The sequence below is a fragment of the Lissotriton helveticus genome, chromosome 4_1, assembly GCF_964261635.1.
Source record: "Lissotriton helveticus chromosome 4_1, aLisHel1.1, whole genome shotgun sequence".
Lineage (NCBI taxonomy): Eukaryota > Metazoa > Chordata > Amphibia > Caudata > Salamandridae > Lissotriton > Lissotriton helveticus.
In genome coordinates, this window is record NC_136063.1 from 1,865,345,430 (window position 1) to 1,865,372,711 (window position 27,282).

Consider the following 27,282-nt stretch of genomic DNA (forward strand, 5'->3'; position numbering starts at 1 on the left):
TTTATTTGTAATTAATTATTAATTGGTTGTTAAGTAATATTAATTAATTGATAATTAATTATGGTAATTGTGTAAAACTAAATAGGTGCAGGTTGTGGGGTGTATAGGGGTAAAGGGTAGGAAGTAATTTATTTTTGATTAATTCATATTTATTTGTTAATTTATATTAATTAATTGATCAAAAATTAATTAAGAAAATTGTGTAATAAATTTTATGTGTGGGTTGTGGGGTTTATATGCGTAAAGGGTGGAAAGTAATTTATGTTTAATTATTACTAATGTGTTGTTAATTTATATGAACTAATTAGTGATAATTAATTGTGGTACGTGTGTGATTTGCTTGGGTGTGGGTTGTGGAGTTTATGGGGTAAACAATGGGAAGTATTTTATGTTTAATTAATTAATTAATAATTCGTTTTTAATTAATAATAATTAATTTATTAGAAATTAAAAATGGGGTTTGTGTAATTAAAGTAAGGTGTGGGTTGTGGGGTTTATAGGGGTAAAGTTTGGGAATTAATTTATGTTTAATTTATAAAATAATTGTTGATCATCAATATTAGTTAATTAATTTATATGTATCTAGGGCATTTGTTTATATTTTTGTGTGTGGGTTTTATTGTCATAGGTGTACAGTGTGGGGAGTAAAACAATTTTACTTACTTTATATTTAGTTAAATATTGTTAGTTTTTTAATTGAAAATATGTTTTAATTGTGTAATACATTTCTTTACAGTTTAATTTTAGCTGTGGGTTGTGGGGATTATAGGGGTAAAGTGTGGGAAGTTAAATAATTTTGATGAGTTTTAATTTGTTTTATAATTAATAATATTTCTTTAATTGGAATTATGTTAGTTAAAGAAGTACATTGTCTTTTAGATTTAGATTTGGGTTGTGAATTATGTGGTATTGTAGAGTAAGAAATAAAAAAGTACATTTATGTAATACTATTTTTGTTTCTAAATAATTTCTAATTAACAATATTTATTTGTTTGGTAATCATCTTTTATTTTATTTAATATAATATTTGTAGGTATTTGCTTTATGTATTTATATTATATTTTTTAACTGTTTTTAATATTACATATATTTGTATTTCAATGTTTATCATATTTATATATTTTTTAGTTTATTTTGTTTTTAAACATTTTTGTTGTTAAAATTTTGTTTGTTTTTAATTTTGAACTGACAGGAGTGACACTATTAATTGTTACTCCTCTGCAATCCAACAATTTCCCTACTGTTGCACTCACTGGAGTGGAAATAATAATTTTTACCCCTCTGCTATCCAACACTTTCCCTACTTTTACAATTATTCGAGTGGGAATAGTACATTTTCTCCCGCCACTATACAACACGTTCCCTACTGTTACACTCTCTGAAGTCTGAATAGTATTTTTTACCCCGCCGCTATCCAACACTTTCCCTACTGTTCCACTCACTGGAGTGGGAATAGTAATTTTTACCCCTCGGCTATCCAACACTTTCCCTACTGTTGCACTAACTGTAGGGGGAAATTTAAGTTTAATGTTTTAATTTATAATAGATTTAAATTAGATTTTATATTATGGGTACTGTTAGAACTGGAGGTCTCTAATTGGAAATGGTATACAGCCATGACCAAATAGGGACCCTTGTTTCTAAGTCAAGGAAAGGGCATTACACTACTGGATAACCCCAGCTCACCCTCGTGGTAGTTTGGCATGAGCAGACAGGCTTATCTCAGAGGCAGTGTGTTAAGCATTTGTGAACACACACAGTAATTCAGTGAAAACACTACAGATGGACACAACACAGGTTTTATAAAAATAAGTATACTTTATATAGACTTATCACAAGACCATAAACAACAAAAATCCACAATACTGCACCCAATAAGAATTCTTCAAGATGGTAGAAATAGTTCAAAAATAGGATATTCACTTAAGAATAGTCTTTAGCAACAAATAAACCCAACAGGAGTTATTACGACGTCAAGGGTAAAGAAATCCCAAAGCACGGCGCCGTCCCCGGGGTGCCCGGCGTCGGGCCCGGAGTCAAAACAGACCCACAAAGAACAGTACCTTGGAAAAAGCAAAAACAAAGACAGCTCACGGCGTCGGGGAGATGCAGCATCGTTGGCATGGTGCGGTGTTGGTTCCTTACTTTGGGGGAGATGACGCGTCTGTGTCCTGGATGCTTACGCAGGCAGGGGATGCGTCGGTTCCTGACCGGAGAGGAGGTGACGTCACGGTGGTGCCGAAACCATGGTTCCGTGCGATGTCACTATGTCGATGGATTCTTGACCACCCACGTCAACGAACGGCCCCGCGACGATGTCGGCTTTGGAGTCGATGCCGCAAAGCAGCAGGCGTCGGGCCGTTGTCACAAGTCAGAGCAGTGCTCACAGTTATGGCAGGCTTATGTTGTTTGCTGGCGTCGATGTTGTTTGCACGGCGGTCGGCGTCGGTCTACGTTGCAAGTCGGAGCAGCGCTCACGGCTTCGATGCAGATGATGGCGTCGCTCGCCGGTTTCTGTGTTGCAGAATTCTCCTGTAGCAGCTAGAACACCAAGTTCCAGATGCAGGCAAACAGAAGGGGTGAAGTCTGGTATCCCTGAGACTTCGGTCAGGAGGCAAGCTCAAATCAAGCCCTTGGAGTAATATTCTGCAAGGTGATGAAAGTTCTTTAAAAGTTCCTTCTCCTTTCCTTGGCAATGAAGATACCACTGCAGGCCAACCCAGCAACACAGCACACTGGCAGGTGGGGCAGTCCAACTCCTACAGCTTCCTTGGTTCTTCTCCTTGGCAGAGGTTTGTCTTGTTCCTCCAGAAGTGATCTAAAGTCTTGGGGTCTGGGTCCCCATATTTATACTACTATTCTCTTTGTTCTCTGAAGGTAGAGGGCCCTCTGTCTAGTCCAAACCAGTTCTGGTCCGCCATGGAGCACTTTGTTGACAAGACTCCTTTCCTTTCACAGTTTAGGTCAGGGACATCAGACACACCACAGGGGGTGGAGCCAGCATTGTGGAGGGAAGGCACAACCCTATGTTATGTTATGTTAATTAATTTGTATAGCGCAACTGTTGCCCGGAGGTGTCCTGGTGCTGTCTGCTGTCTTTAAGGAAAAGAAAGATGCACAATCAGAAAAAGAGTCTAGAATAACCAGGTCTTGAGCATTTTTCTGAAGGGGAATTCTTCGGTACAGCATCTGTACCGACCTATTCAGGTCCCGGGTGCAACTCCTCCCTCCCATCTACATGCAAATCTCTCTATTCAGCCCTGTGCTGACTCACCCTGTCTCCTGGAATCCCCCAGCCCCTGTCACTCAAACTCCAGACAAGAGATACACAACCTAGCAGAGGCAGCCTTGGATAGTTATGCAAGAAAATACCTACTTTCTAAAAGGGGTATTTTCAAACACAGAATGTTAAAACCAACTTCACTAAAAGATGTATTTTATCACTCTGAGTTCAGGCATACTAAACTCGAATTTCTACCTAGTTCCCTGAGTCAGTTAGGATTATAAGATGTAATAATCAAACTTCCCATTCTGGCGTATGGGGAATAGGTAGCCTTGCAATAGTGAAAAACGAAAATGGCTGTTATTCACTATTACGACATGACACACACACCAGGGAATGTGCTACCTTATCCTTACAATGCACCCTGCCCTTGAGCCTATCATAGGGGTGTCTGATATGAAGAAAAGTGGGTGCACTTGCCAAGTCTACATGGCAGTCACAGACTGCACACAGGCCCTGCAATGGCAGGCCTCAGACACACTTTACAAGCTGCTTCTGTGGGTGGCACGACCAGTGCTGCAAGCCCACCAACAGCATTTGATTTGCAAGACCTGGGCACACATGGTGCACTGTACTAGGGTCTGAAGAGTAAATCAAATTACCCAATCATGGAGTCACTAATCAATACATCAATTTAACATAGGGAGCACTTGCACTGTGGCACCGAATTGCAGTGGCACAGTGCCCAATGCATCTAACCAGCAAAACAGATCAAAAACAGAGGTAATCAGTAAAAAATGAAAGGGAGACTCACGCCAATGTATACCAGGTATATGCATGTGTATATATATATATATATATATATATATATATATATATATATATATATATATATATATATATATATATATATATATATATTCACTGAAAAAACCATAGGTTATAGACCATATATAGTTAGGAATTAGCATTTAAAAAACCTTTTTTTACTCACACAAAACCATTGAAATTCCATATATAGTTAGTAGTACTAACTATATATCGCGCACCCGCAATCCACTGCTGATCATGTCACATATTACATCATTCATGACATGGTCAGTGACATCACTGATGACATCACTGATGACATCTCAAATGACATCACTGATGACATCACTGATGACATCTCAAATGACATCACTGATGACAACATCCAGTGACTGTGTATTTCTGTAAAGTTAAAATATGTCTTACATATTGAAGAATGAGTGGATGTAGAAGTGTCTGGATGAAGGATTTAGTAGGTGCATGACTGACTGTATGAGTGAGTGGTTAAATGTGTCTCACTGAGTGCATGGGTTAGTGACTGAACTGTGTTAATTTGTGCATCATTATGTTTGTTGTACTGTAAACTGCTGCATGTGTTGATCAGTAGCTATATGAGTAAGTATATGGGTTATTGATTGGTTGCTCAAGTATTTGTATGGGAGACTGAGTGTGTGTGTCGGTGGCTGGGAGGTGTATGACTCTGTGCATAGATGTGTGAGCAGTTGATTCACTAGATGTATGGGTTCAAAAGTGCACGTGGAAACAGCTGTATGGGTGGTTGACTGTGTGCATCATTGTATTGGTGAGTGAATGGATATCTCAGTGCTACATGTCAAAGTAAGTACATATGTAAAACACAGTACATGTGAGAGTTGGCATATATAAATAACTGTGCATAAGAGCCAGTGAATGTGTGAGTGGCTGTATGGATGATTGTGAACTTGTATCAGGGATTGTAAAAGAGAGTAAATATGTGTTAGTATATGTTTGAATAAGTAAGGTGTGTATAACTGTATAGTTGAGGAAATGGAGGTGTGATTGATTCTTTGCATGACTGACTAGGTGTGTAAGTAACTCCATGGATGAGTGACAGTCTGTGAGTGTCTGTTTACACTGAGTGTATCTAAGGTTATATTAGAGTCTGAAGAGGTTCATCGTATTATCACATGAATGATGTCATCAGTGATGTGATCAGTAATGTCAAATGAGATGTCATCAGTGATGTCATCAGTGATGTCATTTGAGATGTCATCAGTGATGTCATCAGTGATGTCATTTGAGATGTCATCAGTGATGTCATTTGAGATGTCATCAGTGATGTCATCAGTGATGTCACTGACCATTCCAAAACAATTGAGGAAGTGAAGAGGTGTTGACAGAATCACCCTCCGGTCAGATATGTATAAACAAAAAGATTCTATCAAAGTGTAGTGATTTTTATTATTTTTATTAAATACTGTGGGTGAAAAAAACTAATAGATGAGCTCTCTCTTAGGGTGGTAAAGATGGGAGCACAGTGTGCTTTTTAAAATACCCCTCACACACTAAAAAAATCCAGTAGTGTCATGCTTCATCATTGGGGTCTTCCCGTCCCTCTACGGGGCGGGGCGTGCTACGACCTGACCGACTACGCGGGAGCACTCGTATAGTGACAGGACTATGTGACTGTGCAAGTGTGGGTGATGTCAGTGAAGTGTAGGGACCTAATTATGTGTGGGAATAAAAAAATTAAAAATCCTCTGGCTAGTGGAAAAAAACAATTTATTCACTTCCCTAGCTGGGGACGTTAAGAAGGGGGTTTTGGGGTAGAGCAATTCGCTACTACCTGGTCTACATGTTTCGTAGGCAGTCCCCTACTGCCTACTCATCAGGACCTTCTAATGGTCCCTACTGGAACAAAGCTCAGTTGCTAAATGTAATAAGCCTGTCGTCCTAGAGACCAGCAGTAAAAATCCACTGCTAGTTTCTGCTTCAGGGCATGAGCTGGCCCTCTGTAAGCAAAAGGTTTCAAAAATAATGACCTGAATGTGGTCTCTGTAAAATAAGGAGAAAAAAAAGGGAGAGAAACATACAGAATTATACAATGATACTGTAATCTGTCTGTGAATGCTCATTATTGTTGGCGCCACAGGAGTTGCAATTGCCCATACCACAGATGATACACGTAAGACTTTATGGACAGAATGATTGGTCAATCCTCCATCCCCTAAATGTTTGTTTCATAATGAACATTGTCACGCCCCTTTTGATATAGGCTGTTTTTATGGCGCGAATGATAATGCAATCTGCCATCCCCTATATGTTCGTTGTTGTCGACGAACATAGGGAAGCCCCTTGTAATTAGGGCTGTATCCATCATCAACATACACACACTCTCACGACTCAATACATACAACGGAACTCTGCAGGGTAAAAATAGAGGAACCCGACTTGATCAATAACTGTAGTGATCTGAGGAACGATCGTTCTAAAAACCAAGGGGCACACCCCAGTCATAAAGTAGTGTGCAATACATACTGCTGTTGCGCAGAAGATATGCCCCATGAGCTGGTACTTGGTAGGTATTCAACGCGGCGTCCTGAAAAGAAAGAGACCGCGCCCTTAGCAAACTCGTCAATATACACCCATGTCATGTAGCCCTCGTCTTGTTAGCCAAGTGTTTAGCGACTTTTGGCAAAGTCAAATACTCACAGTGACCGCTATATCATTAAGGCTTACTTCTACCACGAGGTACCGCTCCGAAGACTAGTCGCGTCTGCGGCTCAGCGGTTAAATGAGCTCTGCTTACGCGCCTGTTTCGCTTGGGGAATCGCCCGCAAACGCTAGAACGCTCACCCCAAGATGGCCGCCCTGGAATGGAACAAGCGTGTGCTGAAAACGGAAGTCTGTCTTCCGTATCCATTGGGAGAACCAATGTGATAGAATAGGAAGATACATTTTAAGATATATTTTAAAATAGCAAAATATCTCCTCCTCGCCCCCTGCATTAATACCAAGTTAACTGGAAAACAACTATGTTAATATATTACAGAGAAAAATGTTTAGTTGAAATGCAATATAATGAAACCGGCTCCTGAGTGGCTCAGGGATGAATCTTTTGGCCGAACAATAATATTACCCATGTTGCCACAGATAATTAAAACAAAGATCAATATGATAATATATTACACAGAAACATGTTGTCCAAACAACAATGTTGTAACACGCTTCCTCGATTTCCCAGGGGTTACTGGTGTTGCCGGACAATTATCTTAGATAAACTATAGATCTACTTGGGATGCATACATGTCCGGATGTCTAGTAGGTTATAATGACGGGGTGCCTCCAACCGCAGGATTGGGACCTTTAATCCCCAATGTGTAACAAAATGTGGGCAATGGGTTGTGGGATACTAGGGTGGATATTGTCAGTGGATCACTGATAGGACGCAGGGGTCTCCTCGAGGCCACGGATGGACTGCCTCTCAATGGGATGATGGTGCGAGGCTTATAGCTGACCCCACGGAATTTCATCGTTCAATCCATGTTTGTTTGACTGGACACGGAAAACCCATCTCTGTTCTTTCTCTAGTAGATGTTTCTCATTGTCAATCTGTTCGATGACAGTCCAAGTGATGTCCTCAGGTTTGTGCCCACTTTCCAGGAAGTGGTTTGTCAATTTCGTACTCGCCTTTTTACATTTAATGGTGCTCTTATGTTCGCCTATTCTCAATTTCACTGCCCTGCTTGTCATACCAATGTATTCCAGATGGCAGGGGCAAGTAATGAGATAGACGACGTTCGAACTGTTGCAATTTGTAAAGGCTCTTTGTTCCCATGAGGTCCCGTTGTTGAAGGTTAGTTTTTTGCTCTTTTTGGTCAGGCAGCATACCTTACATCCGCCGCACGGGTAATGCCCTTGTACAAAGTTGGGATTGATTTGGGTGTTGGCTTTACTGTCCTTTGGTCTCGTGTGTACTAGTATATCTCTGACACTCTGTGCTCTTTTGTGTGAAAACATGGGTTTAGGAATGTCGAGACCTCCACTGTTCAGAATTCTCCAGTTTTTGTTGATGATCTTGCTAACTTGGTTGGAGTTGGTGTTATATGTTGTAACACATATTGGTCGCTGTACTTCCACTGTTTTCGCTTTTTCTTCCAGGAGGCTGTCTCTGCAGTTGTTTCTCGCTCTTTTATAAGCTTGGTCAATGGTTCTCTGTGGATAATTTCTCAGTTGTAACTTTTTCCTCAGGTCATTAGACTGCGCTTTGAAACTAGCGACTTCTGTGCAGTTTCTACGGAGTCGCAGAAATTGACCGTAGGGTAGATTATCCCTCAGATGCCTTGGGTGGAAGCTCTGATACAACAAGAGACAATTCTTAGAGGTGCTCTTGAAATGTGTCGTTGACATTAGTCTTCCATGTTTGGGAAAGATGTTTAAATCCAAAAATACCAGATTGGTTTTGGTAGTGACACTGGTGAATTTAAGGAACTCGTCTTGGTAGTTGAGCCACGTGAGGAACTGCTGGGCGGTCTTATCATCTCCATCCCAGATGATCAGGATATCATCAATGTACCTCTTCCAGGTCAAGATCTTTTGTCGGAAGGGGTTGCTGGTACTTAATATTTTCGTCTCCTCAAGATGGTGAACATAGAGACCAGCTATGCTTGGAGCAAATGTGCTTCCCATGCTGGTCCCATGTTTTTGGAGGTACAGGGTCCCATTGTGCTCAAAAAAGTTCTCCTTAAGTGCCAAGGAGCAACATTCCATAACCACGTTCCGTGGGGTCTGGTACTCCCAGTCGTCGGCAAAAAGTACATCTTCAATAATTGCCAAGGTGTCGTTGTGTGGCAAACTCGTGTACAGACTTTCCACATCACAGCTTATTAAGAGTTGTGTCTCTGGGTCAAATGACACCTCTTCCAGTAGGTTTAACACATCTTTTGTATCTCTCAGGTAAGTGGATGTCCTCTGTACCATTGGTCTTAAAAATGCGTCTGCAAACCTAGAAACTGGTTCGAGAACTGACCCAATCCCTGATACTATGGGTCTCCCTGGTGGGTTCTCGAGATTCTTGTGAATCTTAGGTAGGATGTACAGGTAAGGGGTTCTAGGGTTCTTTTGGCACAGGAACTCCCCTTCCTTGTTGGTGATCCAATTATGTGACAGTGCCTCCTCTACCATTGTTTTGATCTTAGTTGTTATTTTTTCAGTTGGATCGGTCAGTAGGACCTCGTAGTTCCTTTTGTCTTGGAGCAGTCTGGAACACTCATTGTCATATTGTTCCCTTTTCATAAGGACAGTGGCACCCCCCTTGTCTGCTGGCTTAATGACAACCTGTTTGTTACTGCTCAGTTCGCGGAGTGCCTGCCGTTCATCTTTAGAAATGTTTTGAAAAACCCGTTTCTGTGCTGGGTCCAGTGCTTCAAGATCCTTCATGACCGCCTTCTCGAAGGTCAGGAGTTCAATAGGGAGAGTGTGATTCATGGGAGTGAAGGTGGACCGTGGTTTTAGTCCTGTGTCTCCCTTGTCTTGATTGTCTGTTTTATCTTTAAAGAAGACCTGCAGTTTCAGTCTCCTTATAAATTCCTGGATTTCCTTGCAGAGGTGAAATTTGTCCATGTTGGCAGTAGGAACATATCCTAGGCCTTTCTCTAGAACTTTCTTCTGTGATTCCGATAGTTCACTGCCCGTAAGGTTTACCACTAGGCTTGCTTCTGGTTCTTGGATGCCCCTGTCATACTCCTCGTTGATACTCTTGGAGTTCCTTCTTCTTCGTTGCTCCAGTGTACTGAATTGCCTCTCCGGTTCCTTCCTTTGTTCTGTCCTCGGCGTGACCCTAAAAAAGGAGCCGAGTTGTCGAAATAGCCATAATCTTGCTGAAAACCCCATGGCGGATAAGGGGCATTCGGATGTTGGAAGGGTGGTGGGCCAAATTGTTGTGGAGGGTACATCATTGGTTGGGGGTAGCTATTCCATCCCCGCATGCGGGGATGGAATAGCTACCCCCAACCCCCAACCAATGATCCGAAACATCCGAATGCCCCTTATCCGCCATGGGGTTTTCAGCAAGATTATGGCTATTTCGACAACTCGGCTCCTTTTTTAGGGTCACGCCGAGGACAGAACAAAGGAAGGAACCGGAGAGGCAATTCAGTACACTGGAGCAACGAAGAAGAAGGAACTCCAAGAGTATCAACGAGGAGTATGACAGGGGCATCCAAGAACCAGAAGCAAGCCTAGTGGTAAACCTTACGGGCAGTGAACTATCGGAATCACAGAAGAAAGTTCTAGAGAAAGGCCTAGGATATGTTCCTACTGCCAACATGGACAAATTTCACCTCTGCAAGGAAATCCAAGAATTTATAAGGAGACTGAAACTGCAGGTCTTCTTTAAAGATAAAACAGACAATCAAGACAAGGGAGACACAGGACTAAAACCACGGTCCACCTTCACTCCCATGAATCACACTCTCCCTATTGAACTCCTGACCTTCGAGAAGGCGGTCATGAAGGATCTTGAAGCACTGGACCCAGCACAGAAACGGGTTTTTCAAAACATTTCTAAAGATGAACGGCAGGCACTCCGCGAACTGAGCAGTAACAAACAGGTTGTCATTAAGCCAGCAGACAAGGGGGGTGCCACTGTCCTTATGAAAAGGGAACAATATGACAATGAGTGTTCCAGACTGCTCCAAGACAAAAGGAACTACGAGGTCCTACTGACCGATCCAACTGAAAAAATAACAACTAAGATCAAAACAATGGTAGAGGAGGCACTGTCACATAATTGGATCACCAACAAGGAAGGGGAGTTCCTGTGCCAAAAGAACCCTAGAACCCCTTACCTGTACATCCTACCTAAGATTCACAAGAATCTCGAGAACCCACCAGGGAGACCCATAGTATCAGGGATTGGGTCAGTTCTCGAACCAGTTTCTAGGTTTGCAGACGCATTTTTAAGACCAATGGTACAGAGGACATCCACTTACCTGAGAGATACAAAAGATGTGTTAAACCTACTGGAAGAGGTGTCATTTGACCCAGAGACACAACTCTTAATAAGCTGTGATGTGGAAAGTCTGTACACGAGTTTGCCACACAACGACACCTTGGCAATTATTGAAGATGTACTTTTTGCCGACGACTGGGAGTACCAGACCCCACGGAACGTGGTTATGGAATGTTGCTCCTTGGCACTTAAGGAGAACTTTTTTGAGCACAATGGGACCCTGTACCTCCAAAAACATGGGACCAGCATGGGAAGCACATTTGCTCCAAGCATAGCTGGTCTCTATGTTCACCATCTTGAGGAGACGAAAATATTAAGTACCAGCAACCCCTTCCGACAAAAGATCTTGACCTGGAAGAGGTACATTGATGATATCCTGATCATCTGGGATGGAGATGATAAGACCGCCCAGCAGTTCCTCACGTGGCTCAACTACCAAGACGAGTTCCTTAAATTCACCAGTGTCACTACCAAAACCAATCTGGTATTTTTGGATTTAAACATCTTTCCCAAACATGGAAGACTAATGTCAACGACACATTTCAAGAGCACCTCTAAGAATTGTCTCTTGTTGTATCAGAGCTTCCACCCAAGGCATCTGAGGGATAATCTACCCTACGGTCAATTTCTGCGACTCCGTAGAAACTGCACAGAAGTCGCTAGTTTCAAAGCGCAGTCTAATGACCTGAGGAAAAAGTTACAACTGAGAAATTATCCACAGAGAACCATTGACCAAGCTTATAAAAGAGCGAGAAACAACTGCAGAGACAGCCTCCTGGAAGAAAAAGCGAAAACAGTGGAAGTACAGCGACCAATATGTGTTACAACATATAACACCAACTCCAACCAAGTTAGCAAGATCATCAACAAAAACTGGAGAATTCTGAACAGTGGAGGTCTCGACATTCCTAAACCCATGTTTTCACACAAAAGAGCACAGAGTGTCAGAGATATACTAGTACACACGAGACCAAAGGACAGTAAAGCCAACACCCAAATCAATCCCAACTTTGTACAAGGGCATTACCCGTGCGGCGGATGTAAGGTATGCTGCCTGACCAAAAAGAGCAAAAAACTAACCTTCAACAACGGGACCTCATGGGAACAAAGAGCCTTTACAAATTGCAACAGTTCGAACGTCGTCTATCTCATTACTTGCCCCTGCCATCTGGAATACATTGGTATGACAAGCAGGGCAGTGAAATTGAGAATAGGCGAACATAAGAGCACCATTAAATGTAAAAAGGCGAGTACGAAATTGACAAACCACTTCCTGGAAAGTGGGCACAAACCTGAGGACATCACTTGGACTGTCATCGAACAGATTGACAATGAGAAACATCTACTAGAGAAAGAACAGAGATGGGTTTTCCGTGTCCAGTCAAACAAACATGGATTGAACGATGAAATTCCGTGGGGTCAGCTATAAGCCTCGCACCATCATCCCATTGAGAGGCAGTCCATCCGTGGCCTCGAGGAGACCCCTGCGTCCTATCAGTGATCCACTGACAATATCCACCCTAGTATCCCACAACCCATTGCCCACATTTTGTTACACATTGGGGATTAAAGGTCCCAATCCTGCGGTTGGAGGCACCCCGTCATTATAACCTACTAGACATCCGGACATGTATGCATCCCAAGTAGATCTATAGTTTATCTAAGATAATTGTCCGGCAACACCAGTAACCCCTGGGAAATCGAGGAAGCGTGTTACAACATTGTTGTTTGGACAACATGTTTCTGTGTAATATATTATCATATTGATCTTTGTTTTAATTATCTGTGGCAACATGGGTAATATTATTGTTCGGCCAAAAGATTCATCCCTGAGCCACTCAGGAGCCGGTTTCATTATATTGCATTTCAACTAAACATTTTTCTCTGTAATATATTAACATAGTTGTTTTCCAGTTAACTTGGTATTAATGCAGGGGGCGAGGAGGAGATATTTTGCTATTTTAAAATATATCTTAAAATGTATCTTCCTATTCTATCACATTGGTTCTCCCAATGGATACGGAAGACAGACTTCCGTTTTCAGCACACGCTTGTTCCATTCCAGGGCGGCCATCTTGGGGTGAGCGTTCTAGCGTTTGCGGGCGATTCCCCAAGCGAAACAGGCGCGTAAGCAGAGCTCATTTAACCGCTGAGCCGCAGACGCGACTAGTCTTCGGAGCGGTACCTCGTGGTAGAAGTAAGCCTTAATGATATAGCGGTCACTGTGAGTATTTGACTTTGCCAAAAGTCGCTAAACACTTGGCTAACAAGACGAGGGCTACATGACATGGGTGTATATTGACGAGTTTGCTAAGGGCGCGGTCTCTTTCTTTTCAGGACGCCGCGTTGAATACCTACCAAGTACCAGCTCATGGGGCATATCTTCTGCGCAACAGCAGTATGTATTGCACACTACTTTATGACTGGGGTGTGCCCCTTGGTTTTTAGAACGATCGTTCCTCAGATCACTACAGTTATTGATCAAGTCGGGTTCCTCTATTTTTACCCTGCAGAGTTCCGTTGTATGTATTGAGTCGTGAGAGTGTGTGTATGTTGATGATGGATACAGCCCTAATTACAAGGGGCTTCCCTATGTTCGTCGACAACAACGAACATATAGGGGATGGCAGATTGCATTATCATTCGCGCCATAAAAACAGCCTATATCTAAAGGGGCGTGACAATGTTCATTATGAAACAAACATTTAGGGGATGGAGGATTGACCAATCATTCTGTCCATAAAGTCTTACGTGTATCATCTGTGGTATGGGCAATTGCAACTCCTGTGGCGCCAACAATAATGAGCATTCACAGACAGATTACAGTATCATTGTATAATTCTGTATGTTTCTCTCCCTTTTTTTTCTCCTTATTTTACAGAGACCACATTCAGGTCATTATTTTTGAAACCTTTTGCTTACAGAGGGCCAGCTCATGCCCTGAAGCAGAAACTAGCAGTGGATTTTTACTGCTGGTCTCTAGGACGACAGGCTTATTACATTTAGCAACTGAGCTTTGTTCCAGTAGGGACCATTAGAAGGTCCTGATGAGTAGGCAGTAGGGGACTGCCTACGAAACATGTAGACCAGGTAGTAGCGAATTGCTCTACCCCAAAACCCCCTTCTTAACGTCCCCAGCTAGGGAAGTGAATAAATTGTTTTTTTCCACTAGCCAGAGGATTTTTAATTTTTTTATTCCCACACATAATTAGGTCCCTACACTTCACTGACATCACCCACACTTGCACAGTCACATAGTCCTGTCACTATACTAGTGCTCCCGCGTAGTCGGTCAGGTCGTAGCACGCCCCGCCCCGTAGAGGGACGGGAAGACCCCAATGATGAAGCATGACACTACTGGATTTTTTTAGTGTGTGAGGGGTATTTTAAAAAGCACACTGTGCTCCCATCTTTACCACCCTAAGAGAGAGCTCATCTATTAGTTTTTTTCACCCACAGTATTTAATAAAAATAATAAAAATCACTACACTTTGATAGAATCTTTTTGTTTATACATGTCACTGACCATGTCATGAATGATGTAATATGTGACATGATCAGCAGTGGATTGCGGGTGCGCGATATATAGTTAGTACTACTAACTATATATGGAATTTCAATGGTTTTGTGTGAGTAAAAAAAGTTTTTTTAAATGCTAATTCCTAACTATATATGGTCTATAACCTATGGTTTTTTCAGTGAATTTTCAAGGTTTTGTAAATGCTAATTCCTAACTATATATGGTCTATAACCTATGGTTTTTTCAGTGAATTTCAATGGTTTTTTAATAGCAAATATCATAAGCTCTCGAATGTCAAGTACATGGTAAGAAAAAACATTTTCGTGTTTATGCACACTGATCTGCTTTGAATGCTGCCCCCCCCTCATTTCTATTAGGAGTACTCTCTCTTTGCAGATAGTGAAGGGTAGTTAACGCAGGCCTTTGCCCCCGTTGTAATCCGTCGTGCCTGCTTCTCTCTCCATTTGATTGATTGTTATCCAAGCATTTACTATTTTAGAATTGGTTCTCTTTGGTTCATTCTCTATTTACAAACAAGCACAGAGTCGCAATACTCTGTTTAGTCTTTGCAGATAGCGAAAAATCGTGTAAAAAAACAAAAGGAATCGAGCAAAATCAGTAGGCCACTAATGGGATCTCTTTTTGACCTCGCTAAAATAGAAACATTAGGAACAACCCCTCATGAGAAATACGAAACTAGTGAGATGAACTGAACTCCACACCATGATGTATGCAAGATAGCTCGGCTCCGCCACCCACCCCGCCCAAAATAACGATAAACTGTATGCAAATATTACAAATATATACAACACACCAGCAAAGTAACAGGGTAAAACATTTTATTAAATAACTATTTACATAACTATTTTATACTTTTTGTTGCTCAATCGATCGAGCATGAAACTCATGCACTCTGATGGTTCAAAGTTTTGATGAGTGCTTGTAACACTATCTGAAGCCTATTTGCACTTGCTTCAGCTTCACTATTCTTAATGTAAGTGGGGGCTGTTTGAGGACGTGACTGCATTTGAAAACAATGTGATGCGGTGCCACCCTGAACCGCTTGACGGAGGCCCCCGAGAGACGGTGTCATGGCGCGGACTCGGAGGGGGCGCTTGGCTCCGGCACCCTCCCCAAGTCGTGTTGCCCTGGTGTGGCCTGAGATCGCCCCCGACATAGGTGGCCGGCTCCCGGGGTCAAGCGGAACTTTTTGCCTTTTGGTGACTCTTCCATTCTTGACCTTGTCCCACAATCCGTTTCACCTAAAGACACGCTGTAGTGGGGCGCCCCTTTTCCGTTTCAGTTGCCATTCCGCCCGCTTTTGCTACACTGTGCCTCTTCCGCTATTCAGCTGTTTACCGCCCGCTCTTTCGACTACAGCGTCTCGCTCACCATGTACTTGAGTTGCTCCCGCTCTTGCGGTGCAGCGATAGGCGGCTGCCACAGGACTCTCAAAATGGCGGCCGGCTCTTCAGATTTGGGCGTGGTCCACTAAAATGGGCCTGCGACACCTTGGAACTCGGACGCTTGTCTGCTAGAGCTTGGGCTCCATTCTCGAAAGCGTCCCCTCAGCCTTGAAGATTCTACAAAAGTCTTGGGGGCCCCCGACTCCCGCAGGCTTCTGGTGGGGAGCGGCTGCCATGATTGCTCGTGGAATGGCCACGACGGAGCTACGAGATGGTGGTGCTCTCATGCTAACGCCAGCTACAGTCTGAAACATCCAGAAACACTGTAGACTACCAATTCGATCAGTTCCGGTAGCGCCCCAACGTGACCCGGTAGAGAAGAACTTGCCCTCCCCTCTTTGACTGATGGTTCTTGTTGCCTGTCCCTTCTGTTGTCATTTAACAGAACTATTTAGCCTGCTGAAAGGGGTTGTGTTCCGACCGCTGGTTGGTGGAGACATTTTGACTATATTCTGGACCTGCGTTGTCGCGTAATGCGTCATATGACGCGCCGCGTTAGCGCACCCGGAAGTGCTCCGGTGCGCGAAGCGCAGCTTCCCGGAAGCGATCCGGGGCGCGGCGCGCAGCGCGTAACGTAAGCATAACAGGTCATGTGACTTGTTAATAAAACTTTTCATTGGTTCATTTTACTTTTCTTATTCTAATGATGAAAGGCTTGGTCATATGACCTAAAAATTACGCTTTTTATTACTTTCGAACATTATTTTTTCTTAAACATATGTTATAATGTTCCAGGCTAATGTACTTTCCCGGAAAATTTACAACTGTCCTGCAAGTAAAATATATTCCTTTTTCGAGAAAAAGGGCGTTTCTTCGTCCCATGACGGAGCCGTTGAGCAAAAGAGGCTCGGCCTGCTGTCTTAGTCGCCGATACGCCTGAATATCAGATTCTTATCGATCACTTTATGTTGCAGGAGTAGAAAACACAACAGCCCTTGACCATTTATCTTTACTGCGTTCCTGCGTATTATACCTTTTACCCTTCATGTAATTGGACTGCTTTATTTCACTTGCCTTTTACTGATTCTAAAACAGTGACTATTATTAAAAACTTTACCAATGTAAAAACTACTACCATGTTTTCTTTTAAAAACCTTTATTGTGAAAATGTCAGTATACAAATACGGGCCTATAACCACGTGGGCCGGCCACGGAGCAAACTGTAATCGTATATGATGAGTAGACATTTACACTGTAGAGGAACGTAACGGGCGGGCCATTAGGTTGCAAGAACTAAGATGTCTAACAGTTACGGAATCGGTGGACATACATTTTATAATTAAAATACGACAGAGCCAGTTACAATAAAATTATCTAGATATACATTTGCGGGCAAGTACCATGGGTGACGTTAATTCGAACTTTCAATAGTACAGTAATCAATAACACATCAGAACTTAATATCAATAGGGATGTCAAAATATTCAATCAATTCTCGTCCCCGCCCGCCATGTGCTTCAAAACTGCATACGTATCTCGTGATTTCAAGGTTCTGCAACCAGTACACAACAAGGAGTTACGAGTCCCATTTATTCCGGCGCCATTTTGGGCGAGGACGGGCAGGTCCAGGATATAGTCAAAATGTCTCTACCAACCATCGACTATGATGATGTTCATATGCTGTATTTATTAGAGTAACACTCATCTGTCCACATGAAATTAATTTGCCACAATCTAAACATGTCATTTTAATCTTTCCAAAGTTCTTCTAAATATTTGGGACCGTTTCCCTTGCCTCTGATGCTGTCAGTGCCACTTCTTTGGTGAATGTACTGGCAGGTCGGGGGTTCTCCTCCAAATCTCTCTTTTATGCAGCACTATAATTAATCGGTGCCACCTCTCCATATGACGATGCATGGTATAGTTACCATAACTATATATTTTTTCGGTTCCTCTGGAGAGTACATCGTGGCAGATGAGGCGTGTAACGTACCGGGCATTTACCTTTTTTGCATGTAGAGGAAAGGAAAAAAAATTTGAGCGTCCGAGTTCTAAGGTGTCCCAGGGCCATTTTAGTGGACCAGGCCCAAATCCAAAGAACAGGCCGCCATTTTGAGAGTCCTGTTGCAGCCGCCTGTCGCTGTAGCATCAAGAGCGGCCGAAACTCAGCTGAATGGCAACTGAAACGGTAAAGGGGCGCCCCACTACAGCAGACGAGCCTCCACCTGGGAAGGCCCGTTCACGCCGCCTCCTCCCCCCCCCTTCGGGCACCCCACGCCGTTATTCGGAGCAGGATTGTAGGATGGCCACACCAGTGCGGCAACTTGCTAGACACCACCTCGGTGCCAACCGAATCTCAGCGCCTTGTGGTGTCTTCTATTCAGAAAATATTGTTGTGCTGCCTTCGACCTATTCGCCGCAAGTGCGCACGCAACTCAGCTGCATAGCGAGTGAAACACCAAGGGGCGCCCCACTGCAGCCGAGGAACCTTCATCTTGGGGGCGACGCACAGCATCACATTGCTTTCCAATGCAGTCAGATCCTCAAACAACCCCCACTGACTGACGCGAACTCACAGGCCAATGGAGCGCCCCACGCCGACTTTCGGCGCAGCATTGTAGGATGGCCACACCAGTGCGGCAACTTGCTAGACACCACCTCGGTGCCATCCGGATCTTGGCGCGTTGCGCTGCCTTTGGCCCTATTCGCACATCGGTCCGCTACTGACGCCACCTCACAGGCCAACGGGGCGCCCCATGCCGACTTTCAGCATTGTAGGATGGCCACACCAGTGCGGCAACTTGCTAGACACCACCTCGGTGCCATCCGGATCTTGGCGCGTTGTGCTGCCTTCGGCCTATTCGCACATCGGTCCGCTACTGACGCGAACTCACAGGCCAACGGGGCGCCCCACGCCGACTTTCAGCATTGTAGGATGGCCACACCAGTGCGGCAACTTGCTAGACACCACCTCGGTGCCATCCGGATCTTGGCGCGTTCTGCTGCCTTCGGCCTATTCGCACATCGGTCCGCTACTGACGCGAACTCACAGGCCAACGGGGCGCCCCACGCCGACTTTCAGCATTGTAGGATGGCCACACCAGTGCGGCAACTTGCTAGACACCACCTCGGTGCCATCCGGATCTTGGCGCGTTCTGCTGCCTTCGGCCTATTCGCACATCGGTCCGCTACTGACGCGAACTCACAGGCCATCGGGGCGCCCCACGCCGACTTTCAGCATGGTAGGATGGCCACACCAGTGCGGCAACTTGCTAGACACCACCTCGGTGCCATCCGGATCTTGGCGCGTTGCGCTGCCTTTGGCCCTATTCGCACATCAGTCCGCTACTGACGCCACCTCACAGGCCAACGGGGCGCCCCACGCCGACTTTCAGCATTGTAGGATGGCCACACCAGTGCGGCAACTTGCTAGACACCACCTCGGTGCCATCCGGATCTTGGCGCGTTGTGCTGCCTTCGGCCTATTCGCACATCGGTCCGCTACTGACCCGAACTCACAGGCCAACGGGGCGCCCCACGCCGACTTTCAGCATTGTAGGATGGCCACACCAGTGCGGCAACTTGCTAGACACCACCTCGGTGCCATCCGGATCTTGGCGCGTTCTGCTGCCTTCGGCCTATTCGCACATCGGTCCGCTACTGACGCGAACTCACAGGCCAACGGGGCGCCCCACGCCGACTTTCAGCATTGTAGGATGGCCACACCAGTGCGGCAACTTCCTAGACACCACCTCGGTGCCATCCGGATCTTGGCGCGTTCTGCTGCCTTCGGCCTATTCGCACATCGGTCCGCTACTGACGCCGCCTCACGTGCCAACGGATTTTCTATGCTTTTTATACCCTATGCCGCATAACAGGTCATGTGACTTGTTTATAAAACTTTTCATTGGTTCATTTTACTTTTGGTTTCCTAATGATGGAAGGCTTGATCATATGACCTAAAAATAACACTTTTCATTGGATGAAAACTTTTTTTTTCCCAAACGATGAAAGCCCCACCTTGTTTCTGGATGTTTCAGACTGAAGCTGGCGTCAGCATGAGAGCTCCACCATCTCGTGGCTCTGTCGTGATCATTCCGCGAGCAATCATGGCAGCCGCTCCCCACCGGAAGCCTGCAGGAGTCGGGGGCCCCCAAGACTTTTGTAGAATCCTCAAGGCTGAGGGGACGCTTTCGAGAATGGGGTCCAAGACCTAGCAGACAAGCGTCCGATTTCCAAGGTGTCCCAGGGCCATTTCAGTGGACCAGGCCCAAAAAGGAAAGAGCCTGCCGCCATTTTGAGAGTCCTGTGGCAGCCGCCTATCGCTGCACCGCAAGAGTGGGCGCAACTCAGCTGAATGGCGGATTTTGACACAGTGTACCAAAAGCGGACGGAATGGCAACTGAAACGGTAAAGGGGCGCCCCACTACAGCAGACGAGCCTCCACCTGGGGAGGCCCGTTCACGCCGCCTCACCCCCCCCCCCGGGGCGCCCCACGCCGTTATTCGGAGCAGCATTGTAGGATACCAAAACCAGTGCGGCAACTTACTGGACATCACCTGGGTGCCATCCACATCTCAGCGCGTTCTGCTGCCTTGGGACTATTCGCACAACAGACCGCTACTGACGACCCACCCCCCGGGACGCCCCACGCCGTTATTCGGAGCAGCATTGTAGGATACCCAAAACCAGTGCGGCACCCAGGCAACATCACCTGGGTGCCATCCAGAACTCAGGACGTTGTGCTGCCTTGGGACTATTCGCACAATCGACCGCTACTGACCATTGTTCCTTCTTTTTTCCTAAAAATGTTTAAATGTTTTTACTGTTTTTGTTGCGTTGTATATATTTATAAGTTATTAAAGTTTTATAATCCTACTACTTTGTTGGAGTGCTATATATTTTTAATGTGACACATAATTGTAAAAACTTTGATGTACAAAGAGGCATCCCTGGAATCTTCCGCTTCAGGCTCGGTCCCCTCCCCAATCACAATACAGGATGGTTTTCAGATAGTAGGAACGCGTGTGGTGTGACAGATCTCATCGGGTGTGGGCCTTGATCTACTATAACTCCTTTGCAGAGGGGTGATTCTTTACAGCTGGGGCCATAAACTACATCTGCAGGGCTACCTGATAGCCTGGGACCGGCCTGGACAATCGGACACAGAGGAAGAGGAGTGTCAGAGGGTGCGGTAGTGAATAGGGCGAAAGGGAGGTGTCGGGCGGGCACAGGGTGTGATTCTCAGGGAAGAACAGCGCAGATGGGGGGAGGTTTATTGCCCATGCATAAGACAGAGAGCGGGGGTGACCAGTGCCTGGGGGAGATGCTTGCGAGGGTGGGGAGCAATGCTAAGGATCGACAGCGTGCAGAGAGTGGGTCTGGTCAAGGCATCTAAAATGGCTGCCGTGCACGACAAAAGTGTGGCATTTGAAAAAAGGCAAGATGGCGCAGACAATGTTTTTCAACACTTCCTGATTTCCTTCGAATCGAACGTTAACAGACGTTATCTCTCCCACACTACCGGTCCCCCTGGGCTTAAACGCCGAGATGGTAGGGACTGCATCCCGTGGAGATAGGCCGAGACGTCACTCAGCAGAAAAAAAAGAAAAAAAAAAGTCTATAAACATACAATAAGTTAAAAGTCAATCATTCTTGTTTCCTTGTAGTACGCTCCCCAGTCCGCTTCCCGTAAGCTAACCGGGCGCACCCCACCAAAAAAAACGTTTTTTTTTTTTTTTTTTGCCCCGCGGAGCCCTTTTAAAGCCTCCACATCAAACCTATGGGGTCAGGAAGGACCTACTATGCCCCCTTATGGTCATTTGCCCCTTCGCTTTGGCCTCCTCTTGTCTCTCGATCCTACCGAGAGACAAGATGGCGGCCACTCCGTACTGTTTGGAATGTTTACAGACACCGGAGAGCCAATCAGCTTCGCATCGCAAAGCTCCGTAACGCGAAAAGTACGCGAAACGGAGCGCTACCCGGGACACTGTCACAGATATATATCTTTTTTTGAACGTTATTTTCTCAAAATCCACTGCAGCACATATATTGAGACCCAGCAAAGGCACATCGGGCTACAGGTCCCTACAATTTTGCCAAGTTTCATGCAAATCCATTCACCCGTTCGATTATTTTTTTTTTTGCCCCGCGGGGCCCTTTTAAAACCTCCACATCAAACCTAGGGGGTCAGGGAGGATCTACTATGCCCCCTTATGGTCATTTGCCCCTTCGCTTTGGCCTCCTCTTGTCTCTCGATCCTACCGAGAGACAAGATGGCGGCCGCTACGGACTGTTTGGAATGTTTACAGACGCCGGAGAACCAATCAGCTTCGCTTCGCAAAGCTCCGTAACGCGAAAAGTACGCGAAGCGGAGCGCTGCCCGGTGCTCTGTCACAGATATATATCTTTTTTTGAACGTTAATTTCTCAAAATCCTCTGGAGCACATATATTGAGACCTAGCAAAGGCACATCGGGCTAACAGTCCCTACAATTTTGCCAATTTTCGTGCAAATCCATTTAGCCGTTCGGGCTAAAAGTGAAGCCAACCGCCCTATGGAAATTAACATGGGAAAAACGCGTTTTGGGACCCCCCTTTTTTCTCGGCCCCCCCTTGACGAACCCCCCCCCAAATTTTCAGGGGCTGCTCAGAAACAAAATGTTCCATTTTCCTGAAAATTTCAGCCAATTCCGCCCACAAACGCCAAAGTTATTAGACATAGAATTTTCAAAAATCCCATAGACAAAAAATCCTAACTATATATACCTACTGGCGACCGCCAGTAGGTAATATATATATATATATATATATTCACTGAAAAAACCATAGGTTTCACATCAGTTATAGTTAGGAATTAGCATTAAAAAAAACTATTAAATTCACTGAAAAAACCATAGGTTTCACACCAGTTATAGTTAGCTGGAAATTTTACTCGCATAAAACCATTGAAATTCCCACGTTATAGTTAGTTGGACTCACTATAACTTGCGCGTGCAATGCACTGCTGATGACGTCACATATTACATCACTCATGACATGGTCAGTGACATCACTCATGAAATCACTAATGACACCATCCAGTGAATGTGTGTCTTTCCGAAAAATAAATATGTGTTATATATGTATATGTAAAAGTTGATGGAAGAATAAATGTTTAAATAAGTGTTTACATGGATGTTTTTTTTTTTAAATTGATTGGTTAATTAGCTTATTAAGTGTATCTTAGTGAATACATATATTAGAGAGTAATATTTAAATATTTAAATATAAGGATTAGTGCTTCACTTTGTGTATAAGTGGCTGCATGGGTTGGTGAGTAGCTACATGTGTATGTATATGGGTTATTAGATGTTTGTTTTAATATCAGTATGAGTGTCTATATGGTTTGGTGGGGGTATTACGTAGCACATAGATGCATGAATGACTGGCTCTCTGTTTGTATGTGTTTTGAAGACAGCATATGTGCAGGACTGTATGGGTGGATGAGTGTGTATATGTGTATGTTAGTGAGTGAATGACTGTCTCACTAGTGTCTTTATCAGTAACTACATATGTTTTAATCTAGTATATGTGAATATTGATGTATATAAATGAGTATATGTGAGAGTAAGAGATTGTAAGAGTTCCTGTTTAAATAAGTATGTGTTTCTATAAGTGATTGTTTAAGAGAATAAATATGTGTAAATTTCCTTAGAAGTAAGGTGGTAGTGTGTGTATAGCTCTATATGCAAATAAATGGATGTTCAATAGTCTATTTCCATCTGTGAGTATGTGTGTGAGTAACTTTTGGATGACTGTCGGTGTGTAACAGGATGTATAGGTGTATCACTACATATGATGAGTGAGTATATGTATGAGTGACTATATAGAACTGTTTGTGAATGAGTGGATGTGTATATAGATGGTGGAATTATTGAATTGGTTGTTGTAACTGATATGGGTATCTCCATTTTTTTGAAAATTTTAGTTTCTATTTTTGAATATGTGTTTCAAGGGTTAGATTACAGTGAAAGGAGGTCTGTCACTCTGTCACAAGGATGGTGTCATCAGTGATGTCATGAGTGATGTCACTGACCATGTCATGAGTGATGTAATATGTGACGTCATCAGCAGTGCATTGCATGCGCAAGTTATAGTGAGTCCAACTAACTATAACGTGGGAATTTCAATGGTTTTATGCGAGTAAAATTTCCAGCTAACTATAACTGGTGTGAAACCTATGGTTTTTTCAGTGAATTTATTAGGTTTTTTTAATGCTATTTCCTAACTATAACTGATGTGAAACCTATGGTTTTTTCAGTGAATTTCAATGGTTTTTTAATAGCAAATCTCTATAGGTATGAAAAGTAATATTTTTTATAACGAATTTTATATTGTATAAATATGTAATATATTTTTTTTTTATTATTTTTTTTTTTGCCCCGGGGCGCTCCCGGGGCGCGTACTGGTGAACGCACGGGTAAGCGCAATGTTACGGCGCGTCCCGGTGAGCGTCCCATTAGCGCTATTCCCGCGAACGAAAAGAACATCGTGACATTTCGCGTAGACGCGTGATGCGTCATATGACGCACTGCGTAAGCGCACCCGGAAGTACGCGATCGCATACGATCGCGCAACGTCTCGACTCGCTTACGCGACGCGCCCCGGGGCGCGTAGCGTAAGCGCGTCGGGTCATGTGATCTGAAAATAACACTTTTCATTGGTGCAGATCAGTTTTGGTTTCCAAATGATGAAAGCCTGGATCATGTGACTTGAAAATAACACTTTTCATTGGTCCAGAACAGTTTTGTTTTCCAAATGATGAAAGCCCCCACCTTTTTTCCTTATTCTGACTTTGTCCTTTGACTGGGGAAGACCTGTTTCGAGTTCTATCTCTACTCTTTACTAGTAGAAAATGGCTACAGTAGCAGCAGCAGCTGGAGCATCTGCCCCACCACCACCACCACCACCACCACCATCTAAAAGACCACCAGAAGCTTACATTGGTGGTCAAGAGGAAGAGGAGGAGGATGATGAAGAGGAGGCACAGACAAGGGAGTACCTGCCAGAAGATAAACAGCCCTACAAACCAAAAGAGCACTTTATATGGGAGTTCTACAAAATCCCAAGGGGTTTTAAAAAAGTCAACGCTGCAAAGGTGACTTGTTTAATTTGTGGTGCTGAGCTATCCAGGGGGAACCCTAACAAAAAGTATTCCTTCGGGAATCATACCATGATTCGCCACATGATGCGTTGGCATCCAAACAATTATTCTAATGCAGAGTTAAGGGACCTCTGCAGTAAGCTACCCCCATCAACGTCTAGACCCTCAACATCAAAACAACCCACTCCATCGGGTCCGAGGGCAAGAGACACATTGGCTACTATTCAACCTAAGTTTGGCGATTACAATATTGTGTGCAAATATTGTAACAAGACACTTTGCTATGGTGAGCAAAGCATCGAACTTATCATGGTTGCTGGTGATAACCATAAGTGTCCAGAAAAAAAACTAATTTTTCCTGATTTTTTTTATGCTCCAGTTGAGCCATTTACTATTCCCTGTTTTTTGTTTCTCCTCATAAAAAATACAAAAAAAATATAAAAGTGTTCATAAAAGCCCAAAAAAGTACAAAATGTTCAAAAAAACATTAAAAAAATATAAAACAACAAAAAGAAAAAAACAGTTCTTTTTAGAACTACCTTTACTTTATAAAAATAAACCTATATTTTTAAAGAATCTGTGTCAATCTTTTTTCTGCAGGGTACGCGTACCGGTACGTGCACCAGGGCGCGCACCGGGGAGCGCACCAAAAAAAAAAGAAAAAAAAATTAATGAAGGAGTAAGAATGAGGGAAGAACAGAAAGAGAGTAATGTTAAGAGAAAGAGAGCTAGAGGGAGAAACACAGAGGGATTGTTTATTACATAGTAAAAAACAGCGAAGGTGTAATAGGGTGAAAGTGAGAAAAGGAAAATGAATAAGGGAGCGAAAGAAGAGAGAGGAAGAAGACTAAAGTAGAGATAGTGAGAGAATGTGAGTGGGTGTTGAAAGAAAAAGAAAGGACAGTAAAAAATGGGGAATGAAGGGTAGTGACGGATCCGGGATAAATGAACAACGGTGAGAGAGGGTAAGAAAAGAGCAGTGAGTATAAGTAAAGAGGGGTGAAAGAGGGTGAAAAATTGAAGTAGGATAACACATGGGGAGTGATAAAGAGAAAGGACAGAGACAGTAAAGGAAAAAGTGCCTGAATAGGTCTGAGTGACACAGCAAAGAAAGGTAAGTAATGCAGTATGTGTGACTTATAGGGAGTCAGTGGGTGTAGGTCAGGGTGTGGGTGTGTAAGGTGTGTCTGTGGGTGTGAGTGTGTGGGGTACTTCGGTGTGGGTGGAGGTGAGGGTGTGTGAGATATGTGTGAGGGGTGTATGGGTGTGGGGAGTATGTGTGCGGGATGTATGTGTGTGTATGAAATGTGTGTGTGTGTGAGAGTATTGTGTGTGGGGAGGTGTGTGTAAGTATGAGGTGTGTGTGGGGTGTGTCTGTGGGGTGTATGTCAGAGGTGTGTGTATGTGTTGGGAGGGGGATGAGGTGTGTGTGTAGGAGTGAAGTAAATAATTAAGAAAAACAGAATGAGTGAAGAAGCAAAGGAAGGAAACAGAGGGTAAGTGAAGTAAAGAATAGGGACTGAAAAAAGTTGAATATGAGAGGTGAAATAGGGAAAGGGGAGTAAACATGGAGAATATGAATAAGTGAGGGAAGCAGAGTAAAGAAACAGGAGTGAGGTTGGTTCAGAAAATATTAGTGAGCTTAAAGCAAAGGGTGATGACACACTACATTTTTTTAGTCACACTTACCGTATAATAAATGTAACTGTAATTACATTTTTTTACTACACTTTGTATCTGTGAAAGAGAGAAGAAAAAATAAGTTATAATTAGTAAAATATGTATTATAAATTAAAAGATACAAATGAAGAGGTTAAAAATCATAACAGTGTATTTAGAAATAAAGTAAGAGTGAAGGACATAGAAAGGGAAATAAAGTAAGGTAGAATGAGAAAAAGAGAGAAAAAGAAATAGAAGGAGAGCAAATTACTAAGAGTAAGGCATATAGATTCACTGACAGAGAGGAAGAGAAGAACAGAGAAATAAACTGAAGGTAAGAAAGATACTAAAACATTGTGAGTTAGTAAAACTAAGTCAGGAAAGAGTAGTAAGTAAAACGATAATGACAGAGATGGAAAAGAGTCTAATTAAGGATGCATTTAGAAGAATGAGGAATAGAAGATAACTGAGAGTAAGTGAAGAACAGTCATAGAGTGAAGGGATGAAGAGAGAGAGGATAATATACAAT

General features: G+C 43.6%; 1 protein-coding gene and 2 long non-coding RNA genes across 5 annotated transcripts in view; 2 read left to right on the top strand and 1 right to left on the bottom strand.

The window, feature by feature from the left end:
- Positions 1-27,282, top strand: part of CYSLTR1 (cysteinyl leukotriene receptor 1) — a 676,208-nt gene that overhangs the window by 203,592 nt on the left and 445,334 nt on the right. The window lies entirely within an intron of this gene.
- LOC144827718 (uncharacterized) lies at positions 5,917-6,780 on the bottom strand. The gene is made up of 3 exons (XR_013610327.1): positions 6,725-6,780; positions 6,551-6,611; positions 5,917-6,067 (listed from the first exon to the last, which is right to left on the bottom strand). It is a non-coding gene; the product is annotated as an uncharacterized LOC144827718 (long non-coding RNA).
- LOC144827719 (uncharacterized) lies at positions 13,193-14,056 on the top strand. The gene is made up of 3 exons (XR_013610328.1): positions 13,193-13,248; positions 13,362-13,422; positions 13,906-14,056. It is a non-coding gene; the product is annotated as an uncharacterized LOC144827719 (long non-coding RNA).